The sequence below is a fragment of the Pongo pygmaeus genome, chromosome 3, assembly GCF_028885625.2.
Source record: "Pongo pygmaeus isolate AG05252 chromosome 3, NHGRI_mPonPyg2-v2.0_pri, whole genome shotgun sequence".
Lineage (NCBI taxonomy): Eukaryota > Metazoa > Chordata > Mammalia > Primates > Hominidae > Pongo > Pongo pygmaeus.
In genome coordinates, this window is record NC_072376.2 from 49,712,771 (window position 1) to 49,734,602 (window position 21,832).

The following is a 21,832-nucleotide window of genomic DNA, read 5'->3' on the forward strand; positions in this document are numbered from 1 at the left end:
AATTAAATGTTTTTTCATAAGGTGAGAAGGTTAGGTCAAAATTCGTTTTTTGGCTATGGATGTCTGATTGTATCTGCAGCAATTGTTGAAAGGGCTATCTTTCTTCCATTGAATTGCTTTTGCACCTTTGTCAAAAATCAGTTGAGCATATTTGTGTGGATCTATTCTGAGTTCTGTATCTATTTTTTTTTAATATGATAGAAGTTTATTTCTCTATTGAAACAGTTCAGAGGTGTATAGTCAAAGGCCAAAATAGGGTGGCTCTGCTATCCTTGGTATGTGGCTTAAACATTTTTTTTAATTTTATTTCAGTGGCTTTTGGGGTACAAATGGTTTTTGGTTACATGGATGAATTACATAGCGATGAAGTCTGAGATTTTAGTGTACCTGTCACTTAAGTTGTGTACATTGTACCCAATATGTAGTATTTTATCCCTCACTCCCTTTTCATCCTGCCCCTTCTGAGTCTCCAAAGTCCATTATACCACTCTGTATGCCTTTGCATATTCATAGCTTAGCTCCCTCTCACTTAGCTCATGACTGAGAACATAGGGTATTTGGTTTTCCATTCCTGAGTTACCTCACTTGGAATAATGGTCTCCAGCTGTATTCACGTTGCTGCAAAATAACATTTTTTAAAAAATTCAATTTTATTTTAGATCCAGGGGGTACATGTACAGGTTTGTTACTTGAGTATATTGCATCTAGGTAGGGAGCACAGTTAGGTAGTGAGCACCTCCAGGTAGTGAGCCCAGGTAGTGAACACCCAATAGTCAGTTTTTCAACCCTTGCCCGTATCTATCCCAAGGAAAAGAAGTAGATAGATACTCTGCCCTCTGACTTTTCCTCAGTTCCACTGCCAGGCCATCAGGAATGCGATCCACCTCCTAGTCACACTCCTGACCCAGTGTTCTGGCTATTCAGATCAGACAGGTACCTCTTCATCTGCAGGAACATTGGTGTTCCAAGTAGAGAGGGAGTGTGACTCTACCCCACATACAAGCCTGAACCTGGAGGGCACTCTTCCTGTGGGGATGTAGTCACCCTGACGTGTTCCAGAAAGGCTGTCTAAAGGTGCACCAATGTGAAGCTCCCATGGGAGAAGCCCCAGCTCTGTCTGCAGTGGTAGATTAAGGGGGAAAAGAAGTCTCTTTCTTTTTTTTTTTTTCGAGATGGAGTCTTGCTCTGTTGCCCAGGCTAGAGTGTAGTGGCGTGATCTTGGCTCACTGCATCCTCTGCCTTCTGGGTTCAAGCAATTCTCCTGCCTCAGCCTCCCGAATAGCTGAGATTACAGGTGCCCGCTACCATGCCCAGCTAATTTTTATATTTTTAGTAGAGACGGGGTTTCATCGTATTAGCCAGGCTGGTCTCGAATTCCTGACCTCATGATCTGCCCGACTCAGCCTCCCAAAGTGCTGGGATTACAGGTGTGAGCACCACGCCCGGCTAGAAGTCTCTTTCTTTAAGAGCCTTCATGAGCATGAGGGCTGCCTGACAAAGTAGAGCTACAGACTTTCCATGCTAAGCCCAGCACTGCACCTGTGCCTCTGCTGAAAGAAACTTCCCACAAACGAAGGTTCTGGAACTTAAGGCCTGCCATCTGGATTCTTTTGTCATACGGGATGCTCTCTTGATATGGTATACTCCCCCTTCCTTCAGTAGTGGGAGTTCCTGAGAGCCAGACTACTGTGAATGCTCTGCTGGGGCTAGCCACTCAGTGGGGCTGCCACACTCCAGGCTGGTGCAGGGGACTGTCTGCAAGGAATCCAGTGATGTGAGCTGTCCTCAAATTTTCCAGCAGTGGCTACCAGGGCCAGCTCTGGTGGAGGTGGCAGGGGAGTGACATAGACTCTGAGACTCCTTGGTTATAAATAGCCTTAGTGTGTTTGCTTTCTCAGATGCCAGTTGCAGTAGTTACGAACTGGTCACATGGACAGACTCAGGACCTCCTACGTAGCCAGGGTGGTACAGGCAATGGTGATAGCTGAAGTCACACACAGGTTTTTCCCTTCCTTGGCACTGTGTTATTCTACCTAGACATGTTGTAATGGACTATGTTGGTTGGCCTCCAGCTAGGAGGTGGTTCTTGCCAAAGAGTGACAGCTGCAGTGGTACTGGTGAGATTTGTGCTTGCTTTATGTTACCCAGGGAAGGTACTCTGGTGTCTCAGGCAATGGGCAGTGCCATAGTGCTCCCAAAAGTTTCTGTTGTTTGTGTTAAGCTACCAGGACAGGTAGAGGGGCAAAGCCAAGTGTGGGTCAGGTAAGTGTGCACTCTGACTTTCTGTGTGTAGGGCAAGCAGTGGTCCCAGTAGTGGTCAGCGGGCACTTTTCTGGCCGCCGGGGTAATGTTACAGGTAGGAGTACAACTGCCTCTGTTGCACAGAAGAGTTCACATAGGGAATGGGGAGTAGCAGGTGGTAGTAAACCCACCCAGCTCCCATGCACTTGGCAAGGTGGGTATCATACCCGCAGTGTTTCATTAGCAGCAGCTAGCTAGATTCCAAGCAGTCTGTGCTCAGATTCTCTGTTGATCTATGTGTCTACGTCTCTGCCAATACAACAGTCTTGATTATGTATGACTTGAAATTGGGTATAGTGGTCCACCCATTTTGTTTTTTCTGAGAATTGTTTTAGGTATTCTGATTCCTTTGCCTTTTCATGTAAATTTGGATAATTTTGTCATTATGTACAAAGAATCCTTCTGTGATTTTGATGAGTTATGTTAAACTTGTATATCATTTTGGGGAAAAATTGACATTTTTGCTATCTTGAAGTCTTCTAATCCATGAACTTGATATGATGGTATGTTTCTCCATCTATTTAGATCTTTGATTTCTTTCATTAGTATTGTGTATTTTCAGTATAAAAGTCATGTACATGTATTGTTAGATTTAGATATAAATATTTTTTGAGGAATTGTAAATGGTAATTTTTCTATAGTATGTGTTCTGTGATTTATTTCTTCAGCATTTTGCCTTTCCTAGTCTTTTAAGATTTTACATTAAAAAGTATCTTATCTCTCTGATATCGGAATATATTCTATTGATTTTTACATGTAACTTTCATGAAATGCACTAGATTAAATTAAAATAGCTTCAGGAAGTTCTGAGATTGTAAATTGAAGCTTCAGAGAAGAAATAAAAGTAGTCGTCTGGAAACAGCTTTATTAAAGGAAATCAGAAACTTTGTAACAAGGTCAGGGTAGGCAACATTTTCCTGTAAAGGGCTAGAAGGTAAATAAATATCTTCGGTTTTGTGGAACACACAGAGTGTCTTGCATATTTTAAAAACAGGCTTTATTTGTTAGAGCAGGTTTATGTTCACAGCAAAATGGAGCAGAGAGTACTGAGAACTCCTGCACACTGCTTGCCCCTGCACATGCACCTCTCCTGCTATCAACACCATGAACCACAGTGGCACATCTGTTACAGTTGATGAACCTACATTGACACATCACTATTACCCACAGTTTATAGTTTACATGAGGGTTTTCAGTTGGTGTTGGGTATTCTGTGGGTTTTTATAAATGTATAATGACATGTATCCATTATTATAGTATTGTAAAGTTTCACTGCCTTAAAATTCTCTGTGCTCCTCTTATTTATACCTCCCATCTCCCTCACCTCTGATCTTTTTAGTCTCCAAGGTTGTGCCTTTTTTAGAATGTCATAGCATTGGATTATACCGCCTCTTTTGTCTGACTTCTTTGATATTGTATTTTTAATACAATTTTTAGCTTACACAGGTTAATTGCTAGAGCATATAAATACAATTTTTTTGAGATGGGGTCTTGCTATATTGCCCGGGCTAGAGTGCAGTGGCTATTCACAGGTGTGACTGTAGTGCACAATAGCCTTGAACTTCTGGTATCCTGTGTCCTGAGTAGCTAGAGCTACATATGTATGCCACCTCACCAGGCTCTCCGTTGAGTTTTGTATGTCAGTTTTTGCATCCTGAAAACTTGCTAGAGTCACTACAAGTTCTAGGAAGTTTTTTGTTTTTCAAAGATTTGTTTTTAAAGATTTTCTACTTAGATCACCATGTCATCTGCAAATAGAACCAATTTTCTTTCTGTCCTATCCGAATGCTTTTCACTATTAGAACTTCCAGTTTTATGTTGAATAACAGTGGTGAAAATAGACGTCCTTACCTTTTTCCCTAATTATAGGGGGAAAACATCTAGTCTTCACCTGATGTTAGCCATAGGTTTTTTTTTTAGATGTTCTTTGTCAAGTTGAGGTCTAATTTTTTAAATAACAAGTGAGTGTTGAATCTTGTTGAATGCTTTTTTTGCATCTGTGGATATGATCATTGGTTTTTCTTATGGGTATAAATATGTTTGTAATATTTTCTTGTTTTTTGTTTTGTTTTCTGCAGAGTCTGTAGTGATATTCTCTGTTTTGTTCTTGGTGTTGGTAATTGGTGCCTTCTCTCATCTTTGCCAGTTTTGCTAGAGGTTTGTCGATATTACTGATCTTTTTAAAGACCCAGCTTATTATTGTTCAGTGATTTTCTCCTGTCTTTTGTTTTCAGTTTCATTGATTTCTGCTCGTTTCTTCCATTTTCTACTATTTTTGAGTTTATTTTGGTCCTCTTTTTCTAAGTTATTGAGGTAGCAGCTTAGACTATTGACTTGAGACTCTTTTTTAATGTATGCATTTAGTAGTATAAATTTCCCTCTCAGCACTGCTTTATATGTGTCTCAAATTTTTATGTTGTATTTTCATTTTCATTCAGCTCAACGTATATATCTTTTACTTCCCTTGAGATTTCTTCAATCAAGGATTCTATAGTAGTGCATTGTTTAGTTTCCAAGATTTAAAAAAAAAATGTTTTTCTGTTATGTTTTATTACTGTTTTCTAGTTTGATCCTACTGTATTCAGAGAATACAGTGTATGATAGTAATTATTTTAAATGTGCTGAGGTTTGTTTTATAAACCAAGATATTGCCTATTTTTGTATATGTTTGTGGGTACTTGAAGAAAATGTGTATTCTGCTTTCATTGTGTGGAATTTGCTAAAAATGTCAAGTAAATCCTGTTTGTTAATGGTGTTGTTGAGTTCATGTATATACTTGCTGATTTTTTTCCTAGTTGTTCTATCAGTTATTGAGATTGAGGAGTGTGAAGTCTCCAACAATTGTGGATTTGTCTATTTCTCCTTTCAGTTCTATCATTGCTTGCTTCACGTATTTTACAGTTCATTTGTTTGGTACATACATGCTTGGGATTGCCCTGTCTTCTTGGCTCCTTTTTTGTTATGTTCTTTGTCAAGGTGAGGAAGTTTCCCACTATTACTAGTGTATCAAGAGTTTCTTGCAGAAGGAGCAGGATTTAGATAAATTTTTTTAAGTTTCTATCATATAATGTTTACATTATATGATGTCCCTCTTTGTTGCTGGTAATTTTCTTTGAAGTCTGCTTTATCTCATACTAATATAGCCACCCTTTCTTTGTTTTAATTAATGTATGAATGATCTTTTCCCATTCTTTGTCTTTCAATTTACCCACATTGGTATATTTGAAGGTAATTTCTTATAGACAGTATATTGTTGGATCTGGGTGGTTTTTTAAAATAAATTGCTTTTATTTAATAGAGATAGGGTCTTGCTTTGTTACCCAGACTTGTTTTGAACTCCTGGCCTCAAGTGATCTGCTTACCTCAGCCTTTCAAAGTCCGGGAATTATAAGCGTAAGACACTGTGCCCAGTTGGTTGTTTTTGTTTTGTTTTAATACACCTCACCAAATCTTTGTCATTTAATTGGGAAATTTAGACTGCTGACTTCTAATGCATTTATTCATATGGAAGGGCTATTGTCTGCTATTTTAATTTTTCAGTTTGTTCCCTGTTTTTTGTTTCGTCTTTTTTCACCCTTCTAGTGGCTTGCTTAACATTTTGTAGAATTAATTTATCTGTAGCATTTTTAGTGTATCTGCTTATATAGTATTTTAATACCTAGAATAAAGTATTTATTATACATACGTACACGAGTTACCACTTCACATATTTGCGTATAGAAATCTTAGCATCATCTACATCCCTTTGCCTGCCTTTATATATAATATAACTGATTTTTAAATATTTCTTCTATATAAATTGAGAACCATACCAGTATTAGAATTTTTGCTCTAAATCATAGTTTATAAAAGGCAAGTGGAAAAAGAAAATCTGTTGTATTTACCCATATACTTACTGACTTTGTAGTTCCTTGTTCTTGATGTTTCAAGAGTTTTTTTTTATTTCAAGAATTTTATTAGCCATTCTTTTATTGATAGGTCTGCTGGTGACAAATTTTTTTTTTCATCTGAGAATGTCTTTATTTCCCTTCATTTTTGAAAGATATTGCACTAGATATAGAATTCTAAGTTAACAGTTCTTTTCTTTCAGTTACTTAAAAACGCTGGGACACTTCATTCTGGCCTCCATCATTCCCGATGAGAAATGCACTGCCATTTGAATATTTCCCCTGGACTTGAGACATTTCTCTCTTGTGCCTCTCTAGATTTTTAATTTATCTTTGGTTTTCAGAAGTTTTTTTATAATTGTCTTGATGTGAACTTTTTGGGTTTATCCTGTTTGGTGTTTGTTCAGCTTCTTGAGTTTGTAGGTTTATGTATCTTGCTAAGTTTGGGAATATTTTAGCCATTATTTCATCAAATACTTTTCAAGCCCACTCTCTTTCTTTTCTCCCTCTAGGATCTGATGACACAAATGTTAGATTTTTTTGTTAAATTCCCACAGATTACTGAGATGCTGTATTTATTTTCAGTCTATTTTCCGTCTGTTGTTCATATTGAGTAGTTTCTTTTTTTTTTTTTTTTTTTTTTTGAGATGGAGTCTTGCTCTGTTGCCAGGCTGGAGCACAGTGGCAGGATCTTGGCTCACTTCAACCTCCGCCTTGGCCAGGTCTCGGCTCACTTCAACCTCTGCCTCCCAGGTTCAGGTGATTCTCTGCCTCAGCCTCCCAAGTAGCTGGGAGTAGGTGGGACTACAGGCACGTGCCACCATGCCCAGCTAATTTTTGTATTTTTAATAGAGACAGGGTTTCACCATGTTGGCAGGATGGTCTCAATCTCTTGACCTTGTGATCCACCTGCCTCGGCCTCCCAAAGTGCTAGGATTACAGGCATGAGCCACCGTGCCCGGCATATTGAGTAATTTCTATTGTTCTATATTCAGGTTCACTATTTTCTTCCTCTGTTCCTTCCATTCTACTGTTAAGCCCATTAATTGATTGGGACATTGTATTTTTCAGTTGCTGAAACTTTCTAATTTTTGTTTCAGCTCACTTTGTGATTGTTCCTCATAACATTTTTATGATGGTTACTTTAAAATATTTGTTAGATTCTATAATCTATATCATCCTGACATTGGCGTCTGTTGGTTGGGACATTGCATTTTTCACTTGCTGAAACTTTCTATTTTTTGTTTCAATTCAATTTGTAATTGTTACTTGGAACGTTTTTATGATGATTACTTTAAAATATTTGTTAGATTCTATAATCTGTATCTTCCTGACATTGGTGTCTGTTGATTATCTTTTCTCATTCAATTTTAGACTTTTCTGTTTCTTGGTATGAGGAGTGATTTTCATTTGAATCCTAAACATTTTGGATATTTTGTCATTACATTTGGATTTTATTTCAATCTGTTTAGCAGTACTCTGACACCTCTTCTTACATACCTGACATTGTGCAGTCAGGGAAAGGGGTTGCTTCCTCTGTGCTACAAGATGGGAGTGGATACCCAGGCTCTCTACTCAGCCTCCATTTACCCTTTAGGTGTAAGAGGGCTGCCTTATTATTGCTAGATGGGTTTCAGAATTCAGGCTCCCAATTAGGCCTCCACTACTAACTACCCAGAGGCACAGGGGTGCCTTGTTAGTATTCTCCATGTGGCTTGTAGGGTGATAAAAGTCCTTTCTGTCCACTTAGCCTTCACTAAAGTCACCACAGCATAAAGGGGGAGAGGTGTCTCACTACTTCCTGGTTATGAGTAGAAGTTAGGTTTCTCCTCCTGATCTCCCCCCTCGCCTCTCCCACCCCCGACAATGAAGGAAAAGGAGGGCACTCTTTCTGCTGGGCTTAAAATCATGAATCATGAATCCCAGTTCAACTTTCCCCAACATCACCATGGAGGGTAAGAGGAGTGTCTTGTTACAGCTGGCTAAGGTGGAAGTCTAGACTCAACATTATGTGATGGGAATGGGGATAGAGCTGTGTTTTTTCTCTATGCTGTTTGACTCGAGCAGTTCTGCCACTTTCCTGATCCTATGGCTAGAAAGAGCAGGCTGTTTTGGAACTTTTTAAAAAATGTGGGGCTGTTGCTGTGTCTAGTACCTGGAAATTTGAAACCTGCTTCTGTAGTGCCAAGTTTAGGATAAATGAGGCAAAACAGAAAATCTGTGAAACTCACTGTCATATCATTCCTCAGATCTCAAGGTTCCTGGTTATTCTGTCTTTCCACTTTTCAGAGTCTTTTCATGTTTTATATATACGGTGCAGAATTCTTAGCTGTACTTAGTGGAGGGAATAGGGAAAAGTATGTCTGCTTCATTTTTTCTGGAAGCCATAGAACGGCCTTTTTTTAAAAAATAGATTTTATAACAGTTTTAGATTTCCATAAAAATTGAGCAGATAGCACAGAAAGTTCTCATATATCTCTCCTCCCACCCCACATACAGTTTCCTTTATTTTAACATCTTACATTAGTGTGGTATATTTGATAATGAACCATTACTGATATATTAACTAAAGTCTGCAGTTTATATTAAGGTCGAACTGAATCTATAGATGAATTTGAGAAGAATGTACATCTTAACTATCTTAAATCTTCTAATCCATCAACATGGAATAGCTCTCCACTTATTTATATCTCCTTTAATTTCTTAAATTAGAGTTTTGTTGTTTTCTGCATAGATACTATCTAATTTTTGTTAAATTCATACCTAAGTTTTTTTTTTGGTGTGAATGTAAATAGTATTGTGTTTTTAGTTTCAAATTTCAGTTATTCATGCTGTTATTGGTAAAGGAAATCAGTTGACTTTTGCATATTAAGCTTGTATCTTGCAACCTTTCTATGTTAGGGCCCTCCAGAGAAGTAGGACCAACAAGGGGTGTGTGTGTGTTTGTCTGTGTGTGTGTGTGTATATATATGTGTATATATATATATAGAGAGAGAGAGAGAGAGAGAGAGATTTATTATAAGGGATTGATTCATGCGATTGTGAAGTCTGGCAAGTCCCATTATCTACAGAGTGAACTGGCAAACTAGAGATCTAGGAGATGGTGGTGTTCCAGTCCAAAGGGTGGCAGGGGTGAGTCCCAGGAAGAGCCAATGGTTTAGTTTGAGTCTGAAGGCAAGAAAAAAGCTGATGTTCCAGTTCGGAGGCCATCAGGGTGAAAGAATTCTCTTACTTGGAGGTTAGTCATTTTGTTTTATTCAAATCTTCAACTGATTGAATGAGGCCCTCCCACACTGGGGAGGGGAATCTGCTTTACTCAGTTTACTGATTTAAATGTTAATCTCATCCAAAAACAGCCTCACAGAAACACTCAGAATAATTTTTGGCCAAATGTCTTGGCACTCTGTGGCCCAGTCAAGTTGACACATAAAATTAAGCTCCCACTTACTATAATTGTTTCTTAGTTCCAGAAGTTTTTTATTTTGGGGGACTTTTCATAGCAAAGTCATGTCATCTATGAACAAAGATAGTTTTGTTTCTTTCTTTCCAATTTGTATAACTCTTATTTCCTTTTCTTGCTGTATTGCATTAGCTAGAACTTCCAGTAGGATGTTGAATTGGAGTGGTGAAAGGGAACATCATTGCCTTCTTCATCTTAGGGGGACATGTCTTTTTAAAAACAATTTTTATTTACTACGTTTTTTGTGAACACCAGTGGAAGTGTCTTTTTAAAAGTATGATGTTATTTTAGTTTTTTTTTTGTAGTTCAAATTAAAGTTTCTAGGAAATCTAAATAGAGTTTATGTCTTGTAGCTCTAAATTGTAACCCCCTGTTATTATAATGAAGCACTATTTTGATGGTGGTAATGTGTGGAAAAGGAAAACATAATCTTATGATTAACTCTAGTTTAATAGTGGGCCTTAGTTGCTGGGATGAGATCTTTTTGTTTTGTTTTGTTTGTTTGTTTGTTCATTTGTTTAGACATGGGATTTTGCTCTGTCACCCAGGCTGGAGTGCAATGGTACTGTTACTGGAAAGGGGTCCCAATCCAGACCCCAAGAGCAGGTTCTTAGACCTCACCACAAGAAGGAATTTAGGGTGGGTCCATAGAGTAAAGCAAAAGCAAGTTTATTAGGAAAGTAAAGGAATAAAGAATGGTTACTCCATAGACAGAGTAGTAGCATGGGCCACTCAACTGAGTACACGTATAGTTATTTCTTAATTATATGCTAAACAGGGGGTGGATTATTCATGAGTTTTCTGGGAAGGGGGTGGGCAATTCCTGGAACTGAGGATTCCTTTCCCTTTTAGACTATATAAGGTAACTTCCTCATGTTGCCATGGCATTTGTAAACTGTCGTGGTGCTGGTGGGAGCATCTCTTAACATGCTAATACATTATAACAATTAGCATATAATGAGCAGTGAGGACAACCAGAGGTCACTTTAGTTGCTATCTTGGATTTGGTGGTTTTTTGGCCAGCTTCTTTACAGCATCCTGTTTTATCAGCAAGGCCTTTATGATCTATAAAGAGGTCTTTTGCCAACCTCGTATCTCATCTTGGGAATGCAGCCCAGTAGGTCTCAGCCTTATTTTACCCAGCCCGTATTCATGGCGGAGTTATTCTAGTTCCAGTGCCTCTCACAGTGCCACCATAGTTCACTGTGTAACCTCTAACTCGGGCTCAAGTGATCCTTCTACCTCAGCCTACTGAATAGCTAGGATTACAGTTGCGTGCCACTATGCCTGGCTAATTTCCTTTTCCATTTTTTTTTTTTTTTTTTTTGAGACAGGGTCTCACTATGTTGTCCAGGCTGGTCTTGAATTCCTGGCCTCAAGAGATCCTCCTGCCTCAGCCTCTCAGAGTGTTAGGATTACAGATGTGAGCTATCGTGTCCGGCCCGTCCACGTACAGCTCCCAGTCTACTGATGTTTAAGGATGGTCTCGGAGGTTGGGCCCACTAGAATAAACTGAGTCCAATACCTCTACACAGTTACGTTCAACTGGGCTCTCTGATACCAGGAGCAAGGTGGTGGGGTTTAGGGTGTTGCAAACTTCAATGGTTATGCAGGGATTTTCACAGAGCAAGCTTTGGTATCTAGTTAGTCTAGCATTTGTTAGCTCATGATGTCCTTTGGTATTTATTAAAGTCACCACAGCATGGGGGACTTTATGTTTAGGTTTTGCCCAAGAGTTAGCTTATCTGCTTCTTGTGCTAACAGGGCCATTGCTGCCAGGGCCCTTAGACATGGGGGCCAGCCTTTGGAAACCCCATCTAGTTGTTTTGAGAGATAGGCCACTGGCCTTGGCCAGGGCCCCACAGTCTGGGTTAAAACTCCAACTGCCATCTTTTCTCTTTCTGACATATAGAGTGTAAAAGGTTTTGTCAGGTCAGGTAGCCCCAGGGCTGGGGCTGACATGAGTTTTTCTTTTAACTCATGAAAAGCTCATTGCTGTTGGTTGTAATAGATGTAGTTTATCCAATCTACATTTTTATTAACTGTCACTCACCAAAATATTGACTTAAATCCTGTAGCTATTTGATTTTGGGCTTTAAATTGATCTGGTTTTCCTTGCGGGGCTCCAATTGCATCTAAATAGATGTGAGAGTCGAAAGACCCATAAGGGGTTTCTCTCACTTTACGATGTCTTATTTTTTCTCCCTCTGGTTGATGAAATGCCAGGGTGAAAGGGATAGCCAAATGGACTAAAGCACAAGTGCCACTCTAGTTATTTGGCAGAGTGCCCAGTAAAGGTCCACCATAATACCACCACACATCCGCTCAGGGATGAACAAGGGCCGATTGATAAGCTCTTGAAAATTCTTAAGCTCATCACATCCCTTCAGGTCTCCAAGGAATGCTAAGTTTCCTCCCTGTCGTGAGAGACACGAAGTGAACTTAGTGTTGGGAGACGGAAGCTGGATGGCCCTTGGGGGCTGACCTGCAGGGGGCCAGGCTTCGAGATATAGCAGAGAGAGCTTAGCATGACTTATTACTGCAGGCTGTAGAATCCTAGAAAAAAGCTACCATGCAGCCTACGCCTGGTCAACTGGAGGACCACCTTAGTGGAAAGGGGACAGTCTGGGCCTCTGGCCTGCCATGTGCACAAGCATAACAATTGCTTTTGTTTAACGTGCAGATGGAATATTTGATCCATTTTAACCAGGCATTTGCATCTTGGTATCCTGTCTTAATTGCTAAAGTTTGTTTTAAGTCTTTAACTTCTATGATCCTCTAGTAAAATGAATGTATGGTTTTAGGAAATTACAAAAACTGGTTGGGGCAATCCATCTTTGCTCTTTAGTGGTCCACAGAACGTTGGACCAACTATGGCATGAAAGCTCTACATCGGAGGGCAAGACTCCTGGTTGGCACCAGTTCCCCAAGACCAGTCCTATCAAGCAATTCAAACCAAGTCAAAACCAAAACCAAAACCAAAGTTCCGATAAAGGCACGCCATGGGTGATCAGGCCACGCTTCCACTCAAATGGAGTGGGCAAGTTCCCAAGACCGGTCCTGTCAAGCAATTCAAACAAAGTCAAAACCAAAAAAGTGCCGATAAAGGCACACCATGGGTGATGAGGCCATGCTTCCACTCAAACGGAGTGGGCAAGTTCCAAAGATCAGTCTTACCAAGTTTTAGATGTCCGGACTCCAAGTGCCAGTTCCTTCCCAGTGTTCAGCCACTGCATTGATCCTCCATGGGGGCCTGCCACACACTGCTCTGGTGAGGCATCCCACCGGGGAAAATGCCTACCCAGGAGCACTCTCAGGATCCGCGTCGCTTGGGCTGATCAGAGTCCCCTGCAGGGATGTTCCACGGGGCAGGCTAAAGTCGCTAAGGAGCTACCTCAACCGTCTGCCAATCAACTTGCTTCCCAGTCAGGGAACCAAGAAATGTAGCAGGAAGAGCCGCAGACAAAACCCCTCAGACACCCAGTTAAAGAAGGAAGGGGTTTATTTGGCCAGGAGCCTCGGCAAGACTCCTGTCTGAAGAGCCAAGCTCCCGAAGTGCACAATTCCTGTCCCTTTTAAGGGTTGACAACTCTTAAGGGGGTCGATCTTCAGTTACCAGGCCTGGAATGCAGTGCCAGGCTGTCTGGAATCTATTAACATAACTGGTTAGGTTAGATCTTCAGCTACTGGGCTTGGAATGCAGCGCCAGTCTTGGAATGCAGCGCTGGGCTGTCTGACTGATTTTATTTCTTGTCTTTTCTTTAACTCCTACTTTTTCTTTGAGGCAGAAATTGGGCATAGGGCAATATGGGGGGTGGTCTCCTTCCTTAAACATAGTGAGATCTTTAAAAAAATAAAATAAATTTTGAAAACCAGCAGCCAGTTTTATTATATTAACAGTCTCTGTGAGTCCGTGATCATTGAGGCCTCAGCTGTGAAGATTCAAATGCTGGAAACAGTTATCATCTGAAGCTTTATTCACTAATGTGTCTGGTGGTTGGTCATGACTCTCTTCTGGGATCTCAGCTGAACTGACGTCTAGAACAACTGATCATGGACTTTCCATGTAGCCTGGCCTTCCTTGCACCATGGAAGCCTTTTTGTACTCAGGCTGCTGAAATGGTGGACCAGGGTAGTAAAAGTGAGTTAGGGAGATAACCAGATGGAAGCTATCTCACTTTTTATAACATAATAAAGTCATATAGAATCATTTTTGCTATTACAACAATTTTGCCTAAATTCAAGGGAAGAGAACGTGACCACCTGAGGGGTTCTTCCTGCCTGCTGCACAAAGAAAGACCATGGCATGCAGTAAAGAAAGAATTTAGTAGACCAAGGCAGGCCACTCCACGTGGGAAATGGAGTTAGTACCCAAATCATTTTCATCCAAAGCTCATAGGTAAGGGATTTTTCAAAGGCCATTTGGGGGAAAGGCTGGGGGTGGGTAGGATTGCTGCTGATTGGTTAGGGTGGAGATAAAATTGTAAGGAGTCAAAGGTGCCCTCAAATTTAATTGCTTCTGGGTGGGGCCACAGGAGTGGGATTGGTGGGTCCAGGTGGAGCTATGGGTGTTAGACATGCAAAAAATTCTGAAAAGATACTTCAAAAGGCCAATCTATAGTACTGATGTTATTTGCAGGAACAGCTGGCAGTCATTTGTGTCTATACCTTAGCAGAATTCGGATTCCTCTCCTTTCCCAGCCTGATGGTCTTTCATTAGCTTTAGAAAGGCTGTTGAGTTTTGAGGAAGGACTCTCATTATTTAAGCTATCTTATAAAGTTAGCTTGGCATAAGCCCAGGAATAATTAAGGCAGCTTGAAAGCTAAAGGCAAGAAGAGGGTGGGCTAGATCAGATCTCTTTCACTGTCATAATTTTCTCACTAACAATTTTGCAAAGGTGGTTTCAAGAGCAGACACCCCTACCCTCAATTGGAGGTATGTCAAAGACATTGTAAGAAAAATTGATAGGGTAGGTTTTTAACCATCTTTGGAAGATAGAGTCTGCCCCACTTACTTTTTCTTTTCTTTATTTTTAGAGACAGGATCTCACTCTGTCACCCAGGATGGAGTGCAGTGGCTCAATCTCGGCTCACTGCAACCTCCATCTCCCGGGTTCAAGTGATTTTCCCTTCAGCCTCCCAAGTAGCTGGGACAACAGGTGCGTGCCACCACAACTGGCTAATTTTTGTATTTTTTCGTAGATGTGGGGTTTCACCATGTTTGCCAGGCTCCTCTCAAACTCCTGACCCCAAGTGATCTGCCCACCTTGGTCTCTCAAAGTGCTGGGATTACAGGTGTGAGCCACTGTACCTAGCCATGTCCCATTTACTTTTAATGAACATCTACTGTGTGCCAGTGTTATGAGTTGGCTTTGTGTCCCCATCCAAATCTCATCTTGAATTGTAATTGAGATTATTGAAATTCTATTATAATGGGAGTCCCTCCCATCATAGGCCTGGGTGCCCAGGTATTGAGGAATGGACCTGGTGGGAGGTGGTTGGATCATGGGGGCAGTTTCCCTCATGCTGTTTTCATGATAATGAGTGAGTTCTCACAAGATCTGATGGTTTTATAAGGGGCTCTTCTCCCTTCACTCTGTCTTTCTTGCCACCTTGTGAAGGTACTTCTCCTTTGCCTTCCACCATGATTTTGTTTCCTGAGGCTGCCCCAGCCATGGATAACTGTGAGTCAATTAAACCTCTTTCCTTTATGAGTTACCCAGAACTGAGTTAATTAAACCTCTTTCCTTTATGAGTTACCCAGTCTTGGATATTCTTTATACAGTGTGAAAACAAACTAATACAGGAAATTGGTACCAAAGAGAGTGGGGCACTGCTATAATAATAACCTAAAAATGTGAAAGTGACTTTGGAACTGGGTAACATGCAGAGGTTGGAATAGTTTGGAGGGCTCTGAAGAAGACAAGAAGATGTGGGAAAATTTGGAACTTCCTAGAGACTTGCTGAATGGTTCTGACCCAAATACTGATAGTGATATGGACAATGAAGTCCAGGCTAAGATGGTCTCAGATGGAGATGAGGAATTTATTGGGAACTGAAATAAGGTTACTCATGCTATGCTTTAACAAAGAGACTGGAAGCATTTTACCCCTGCCCTAGAGATCTGTGGAACTTAGAACTTGAGAGAGATAATTTAGGGTATCTGGCAGAATAAATTTCCAAGCAGCAAAGTGTTTAAGAGGTGATAGTGTAAAAGTTTGGAAAATTTGCAGCCTGATCATGAGGTGGAAAAGACAAACCCATTTTTGGGGGAAAAATTCAAGCTGGCTCCAGAAATTTGGATATGTGAAGAGGAGCTGAATGTTAGTCACCAAGACAATGGGGCAGATTTATCTGGGGCATGTCAGAGATCTTCATGGCAGCCCCTCCTATGGCAGGCCCAGAGGCCTGAGAGGTAAAAATGGTTTCCTGAGCAGGACCCAAGGCCCTGCTACTTTGTGCAGCCTCAGCACTTGATGCCCTGCATCCAGCTGCTCCAGCTCTAGCTGGGGCTAAACAGGGCCAAGATGCAGTTCAGGCCATTGCTTCAGAGGGTGCAAGCCTCAAGCCTTGACAGCTTCCACAGGGTGTTGGGCCTCCAGGTGTACAGAATTCAAGAATTATGGTTTGGGAACCTCTACCTGGATTTCAGAGGATGTATGGAAATACCTGGATGTCCAGACAGAAGTCTGCTGCAGGAGTGGAACCCTCATGGAGAACCTCTGCTAGTGCAGTGTGGAAGGGAAATGTGGGGTTGGAGCCCCCACAAAGAGTCCCTACTGGGACACTGCCCTGTGCAGCTCTGAGAAGAGGGCCACTGTCCTCTAGACCCCAGAATGGTAGATCCACCCACAGCTTGCACTGTGTTCCTGGAAAAGCCGCAGACACTCAACACCAGCCCATGAAGAAGCTGCCCAAGGCCATGGGAGTCTACCCTTTGCATTAGCATGCCCTGGATATAAGACATGGAGTGAAAGGAGATTATTTTGGAACTTTAAGATTTAATGACTGCTCTGCTGGATTTAGGACTTGCATGGGGGCTGTAGCCCCTTTGTTTTGGCCAATTTCTCTTATTTGGAATGGGAACATTTACCCAATGCCTGTACTCTATTGTTTCTTGGAAGTAACTAACTTGCATTTGATTTTACAGGCTCATAGATGGAAGGGACTTGCCTGTCTCATATGAGACTTTGGATTTGGACTTTTGGGTTAGTGCTGGAATGAGTTAAGACTTTGGGGGACTGTTGGGATGGCATGATTGGTTTTGAAATGTGAAAGGGACATGAGATTTAGGAGGGGCCAGGAGTGGAATGATATGGTTTGGTTCTGTGTTCCTACCCAAATCTCATCTTGAATTATAATCCCCAGGTATTGAGGGAGGGACATGGTAGAAGGTAATTGGATCATGGGGGCAGTTTTCCCCATGCTGTTCTCATGATAGTGAGTGAGTTCTCATGAGATCTGATGGTTTAATAAGGGGCTCTTCTCCCTTCACTCTGTCTGTCTCTCCTGCTGCCTTGTGAAGAAGCTACTTACTTCTCCTTCACCTTCCCCCATGATTGTAAGTTTCTTGAGGCCTCCTCAGCCATGCATAACTGTGAGTCAATTAAACTTCTTTCCTTTATAAATTACCCAGTCTCGGGTTTTTCTTTATAGCAGTATGAAAATGGACTAATACAGCCAGGAATCCTAAGTATGTTATAAGACTTTACTCATTTAATTGTACCTTTACTCTGTTAGATGGCTTTTGTTCCTCTTCAGCACTTTAGGAAAAAGAAAGATAAAGCAACATGTCAAGAATTCACAACTATGAAATGATAGAAGTAAAATTTTAAACAGACACCACTCTCAACCACCACTGCCTGTCATTGCTTCACTGAAATCAAACACTTGCTGCAAGTGCTGTGTGGATTTCAATTTATGTAGCTGAGCACTGCAATCTGCACTACACTTTGTGTATTACTTAAGGAATTTTTAGGGTAATTAGACTACATAATTTTTGTCTTATGCGTGGGTTTTTGTACCTAACCCCACAGAAAGATGCAATGCCACGCAATTCTTTTTTCTTTTTCTTTTCTTTTTTTTTTGAGACAGAGTCTCGCTCTAATGCCCAGGCTGGAGTGCAGTGGTTCAATCTCAGCTCACTGCAACCTCTGCTCCCAGGCTCAAACAATTCTCTTGCCTCAGCCTCTCAAGTAGCTGGGATTACAGGAGTGCACTACCACACCCAGATCATTTTTGTATTTTTTAGTAGAAATGGGGTTTCACCATGTTGGCCAGGCTGCTCTCAAACTCCTGACCTCAAGCCTCGGCCTCCCAAATTGCTGGGATTACAGGTGTGAGCCACCGTGCCCAGCCGCCACTTGATTCTTTCACTTCATTTTCACTTTCGGTTTTTTTCTTTTTTCTATTTTAATTGAATCAGTCTGTGAAAGGCAGTACTGCTGGGGCCATGCTTAACTTGAGAAAATTTGATACTGGTTTTATGTATAATAGATTGTAAACAATTTCTTGTGTTAATAGGTATCATGGGTGTGTGTGAATGAACCATCTCTAATGTGAATATTCAACTTTGTTGAACCTTGATCAATTTATATCCTACTATAGATAATACAATTAGAAGTGGAACCTCATGAGTAAGTGTTATAAAATATGCTCTGTAAACACATAAATTTATCAAGTATTGCTTAGAAAGCATCTATTGTTCATTCATTCTATCACTATAAAAGAAGAGTAGCTTGCCTATGACTGGAGGGATCATTAATTTTCCTGAGAAATAATTTGTCAAGCAGACAGGTTATGTCAACTGAGATTATTTAGTCTCTTTTTCCCCTTTAATTCAGAAAGGAAACAAGATAAAGGTGTTATAATGTAAACTAGAAAGAATATTTAGAGGAAACTCGCATACTCAGGAGTACACAGAGTTGTCAACTTATATCTCTGCAAATGCGTTTCTGGTCAGGATGGGGTGTAGAACACTGGCACACAGTTCAGGCAGACAAGTGAGATGTTCGGATAAAGGAAAAAAGGAGATTTGCTATGTAACAAGTACATATCTTTAGGGTTTTTAAAACGTGCAAAGTAACCACATGTGAAAAGTATCTTTCCTTGATATTTGCTGTGTATGTCAGGCATTATTTTTCCATATATGTATACACCATATATGTATATATGATACATATTTATATTTTTATGATAACAGAGTAAATAGAGTTGTTGGGTTTCTTTGCTGTTGTTAAATTCTCATAAAGCAGAAGTGGAATTGATTAGAAGGTTAGTGGATAGATAATAGTATTTGGATAGAGTTGGTGAACTAAGCTCAATAAAGGATAATGCCTGTCTATACATGGAGCTAAAGAGTAAAATCTCTGCCACTACTGATGCTTCTACTGCCCCCTCCCACCCCCGCCACTGCCTCTATTGTCATTGTTGCTGTTTCATTGATCTTACCTTCAGGTACCTCACATCTTTTTATCTAATTCCCAAAACTGAAGACCACACCCAGTGGCAGAGGGACTACAGTCATTTGGGCTTTTGGGAATCATGGGAATAGTCAGGCTGCTAAAGCTCAAATATATGTGTACTACAATCATGCTTTTGGCTACCAAATAGCCATGTACGTCTATCTTCCCAAATGTAAACTCCAAAAATTATTCCAGTGTAAATATTCATAATAATATAAACACACCCTTCCTGTCTAAAAGAGGGCAATCTAATTAGGTGATCTCAGTTCTTCTTTCAGTGCTATTACAACCATATGTCAGTATTCTGCAATGCAAGGATTAAGTGGTAATGTTCATTACCAACAGGGCACCAAATTTATTAGTTGTGCTGCAAAAGAGTGCAAAGAGAGAGGATGTAGTTAAGATAAAATTAGTGTATGATATATCAATGAAGACATTTTACTATACTTGCTTCTGCAACTGGAGGTAAGGATATAACTTCGGATTTGACTTTCTTCTTCGCTAGCCATTCCATGTTCCTTTGTCTTCAAGCAGTCTCTCAGAAGGTCAGAGTTCTTTGTTTAGTGTAAGGAGTCAAACTTTCATGTAAGAAGGATGTAAACCCTTTGTGTTACAGCCTCATAGAAATTCAGATAGTTTTTCATTAACTTTTTAATATTAAAGTTGTATATATTTAAGATGTTCAACATGATGTTTTGAAGTACATATATAGTAGTCCCCCCTTATCCTCGGTTTCACTTTACACAGTTTCAGTTACCCACAGTCTAAAAACATCAAGCAGAAAATTCCAGAAATAATACTTAAGTTTTAAATTGCATTCTGTTTTGGTAGCATAAAATTTTGTGCTGTCCTTCTCTGTCTTGCCCCGGAACTGAATTGTCCCTTTGTCCAGCACATCTTTGTTGTAAATGCTATCCACCTGTGTGGCATTTAATAACTGTCTTGATTATCAGATTGAAAAGACATGTTATATATAGTGCTTGGCACTATCTAATGTACCAGGCTCCCACTGGGGATCTTGGAACATATCCCTCAAGGATAAGGGGGTGCCATTGTACATCGTTAAAAGATTACTACAGTCAAGCCGATTAACATATCCGTCATCATATATAGTTACTTTTTTTGTGTGCATGGTAAAAGTACCTAGAATCTACCTTCTTAGCAGATGTCCAGTTATACAACATAATTTTATTAACTTTTTTGAAATATATTTTTATTTTAGAGCAGTATTAGATTTACAGAAATTTTGTGAAGATGGTACAGAGGTTTCCATATACCTCACACTGAATTTTCCTTATAATGTTGGTATATGTTTTAATTTATAAGCTAGTATTGATGCACTATTATTAATGCACATTCAAACTTTACTCAGATTTCCTTAGTTTTTATTTAATGTCTTTTTTGTTCTGAGATCTAGCCAAGATACCACGTTATAATCTACTTCCTTAGGTTCCCCATGGCAGTAATATTTTCTCATATATATATGTGTGTATATATATATATATATATATATATATATATATATAGTTTTTGATGTACTTGAGAATTTGAGGAGTACTGGTGAGGACTTTTGTAGAATGATTTTTCATTGGAATTTGCTAATATTTTTCTCATTATTATCCTGGGGTTATGAGATTTTTAGGAAGAAGATCACAGAAAGTGCCATTTTCATCACATCATTTTAAGAGCACAAATTATCAACATGATTTGTGATTACTGATGTTGACCTTGATCACCTGACTGAGGTAGTGTTTGCCATGTTTCTCTAAGGTAAAGTTAACCTTTTCCCTCCTCCTTTCTATACTGTAGTCTTTGAAAGGAAGTCACTGTGCAGCCCATATGTAATGAGGCGGGAGTTATGCTTTACCTCCTTGAGAGTGGAACATTTATTTATTTTATTTTATTTTACTTTAAGTCCTGGGATACATGTGCAGAACATGCAGGTTTGTTACATAGGTATACCTGTGCCGTGGTGGTTTGCCACACCTATCAACCCATCATCTAGGTTTTAAGCCCCGAATGCATTAGTTATTTGTCCTAATGCTCTCCCTCCCCTTGCCCCCGACCCCCCAACAGGCCGCAGTGTGTGATGTGAGAGTGGGACATTTATATAAATTATTTGGAATTCTTCTGTAAGGGAGATTTGTCCTTCCTCCCATGTGTGCTTACTTATTCAATTATTTATTTATTCAGTATGAACTCTTGGATATTTGTTTTATACTTTGAGTTATAACCCAGTAGTACTTTATTTTCTTGCTCAAATTGTTCTAGCTTTGGCTATTGGGAGCTCCTCAGGTGGTTCCTGTGTTCCTTTGACATATTCCTATTATTGTGACATGTTTACCTGCTTGCTTGTTTTTTAGCACTTCCTTACTTTCTGGCACTTCAAGATGCCCTAGGCTCATCATCTATATTTTTTTATCCCAGTCCTAGAATTAGCCATTTCTCCAAGAAGCTCTGGTTCCTCTTGTTAGAGAATGGTATTGGAAGACAAAATTTGTGTGCTAGATATACTCTGGGCATTTTGCTTCTAGGCTCTCTCAGCTTATAAAACAAAGTAATATATCTGGGTATACTAATCTGAATACATACACAGATTATAACATTTCTATATGTAATCAACTCTACACTGAGCTAAAACATGAATTACTACTAATGTCTCTAATCCATTCTCATATGGACCATTCTAGCCTCCTCACCTTGCTTACCTGTAAATTCCC

The 21,832-nt window shown here is 40.0% G+C and overlaps 1 protein-coding gene across 1 annotated transcript in view; it reads left to right on the top strand.

Moving 5' to 3' along the window:
- The window catches only part of CENPC (centromere protein C), a 137,396-nt gene that overhangs the window by 90,226 nt on the left and 25,338 nt on the right, over nucleotides 1–21,832 (top strand). The gene's annotated exons all lie outside the window — the stretch shown is intronic.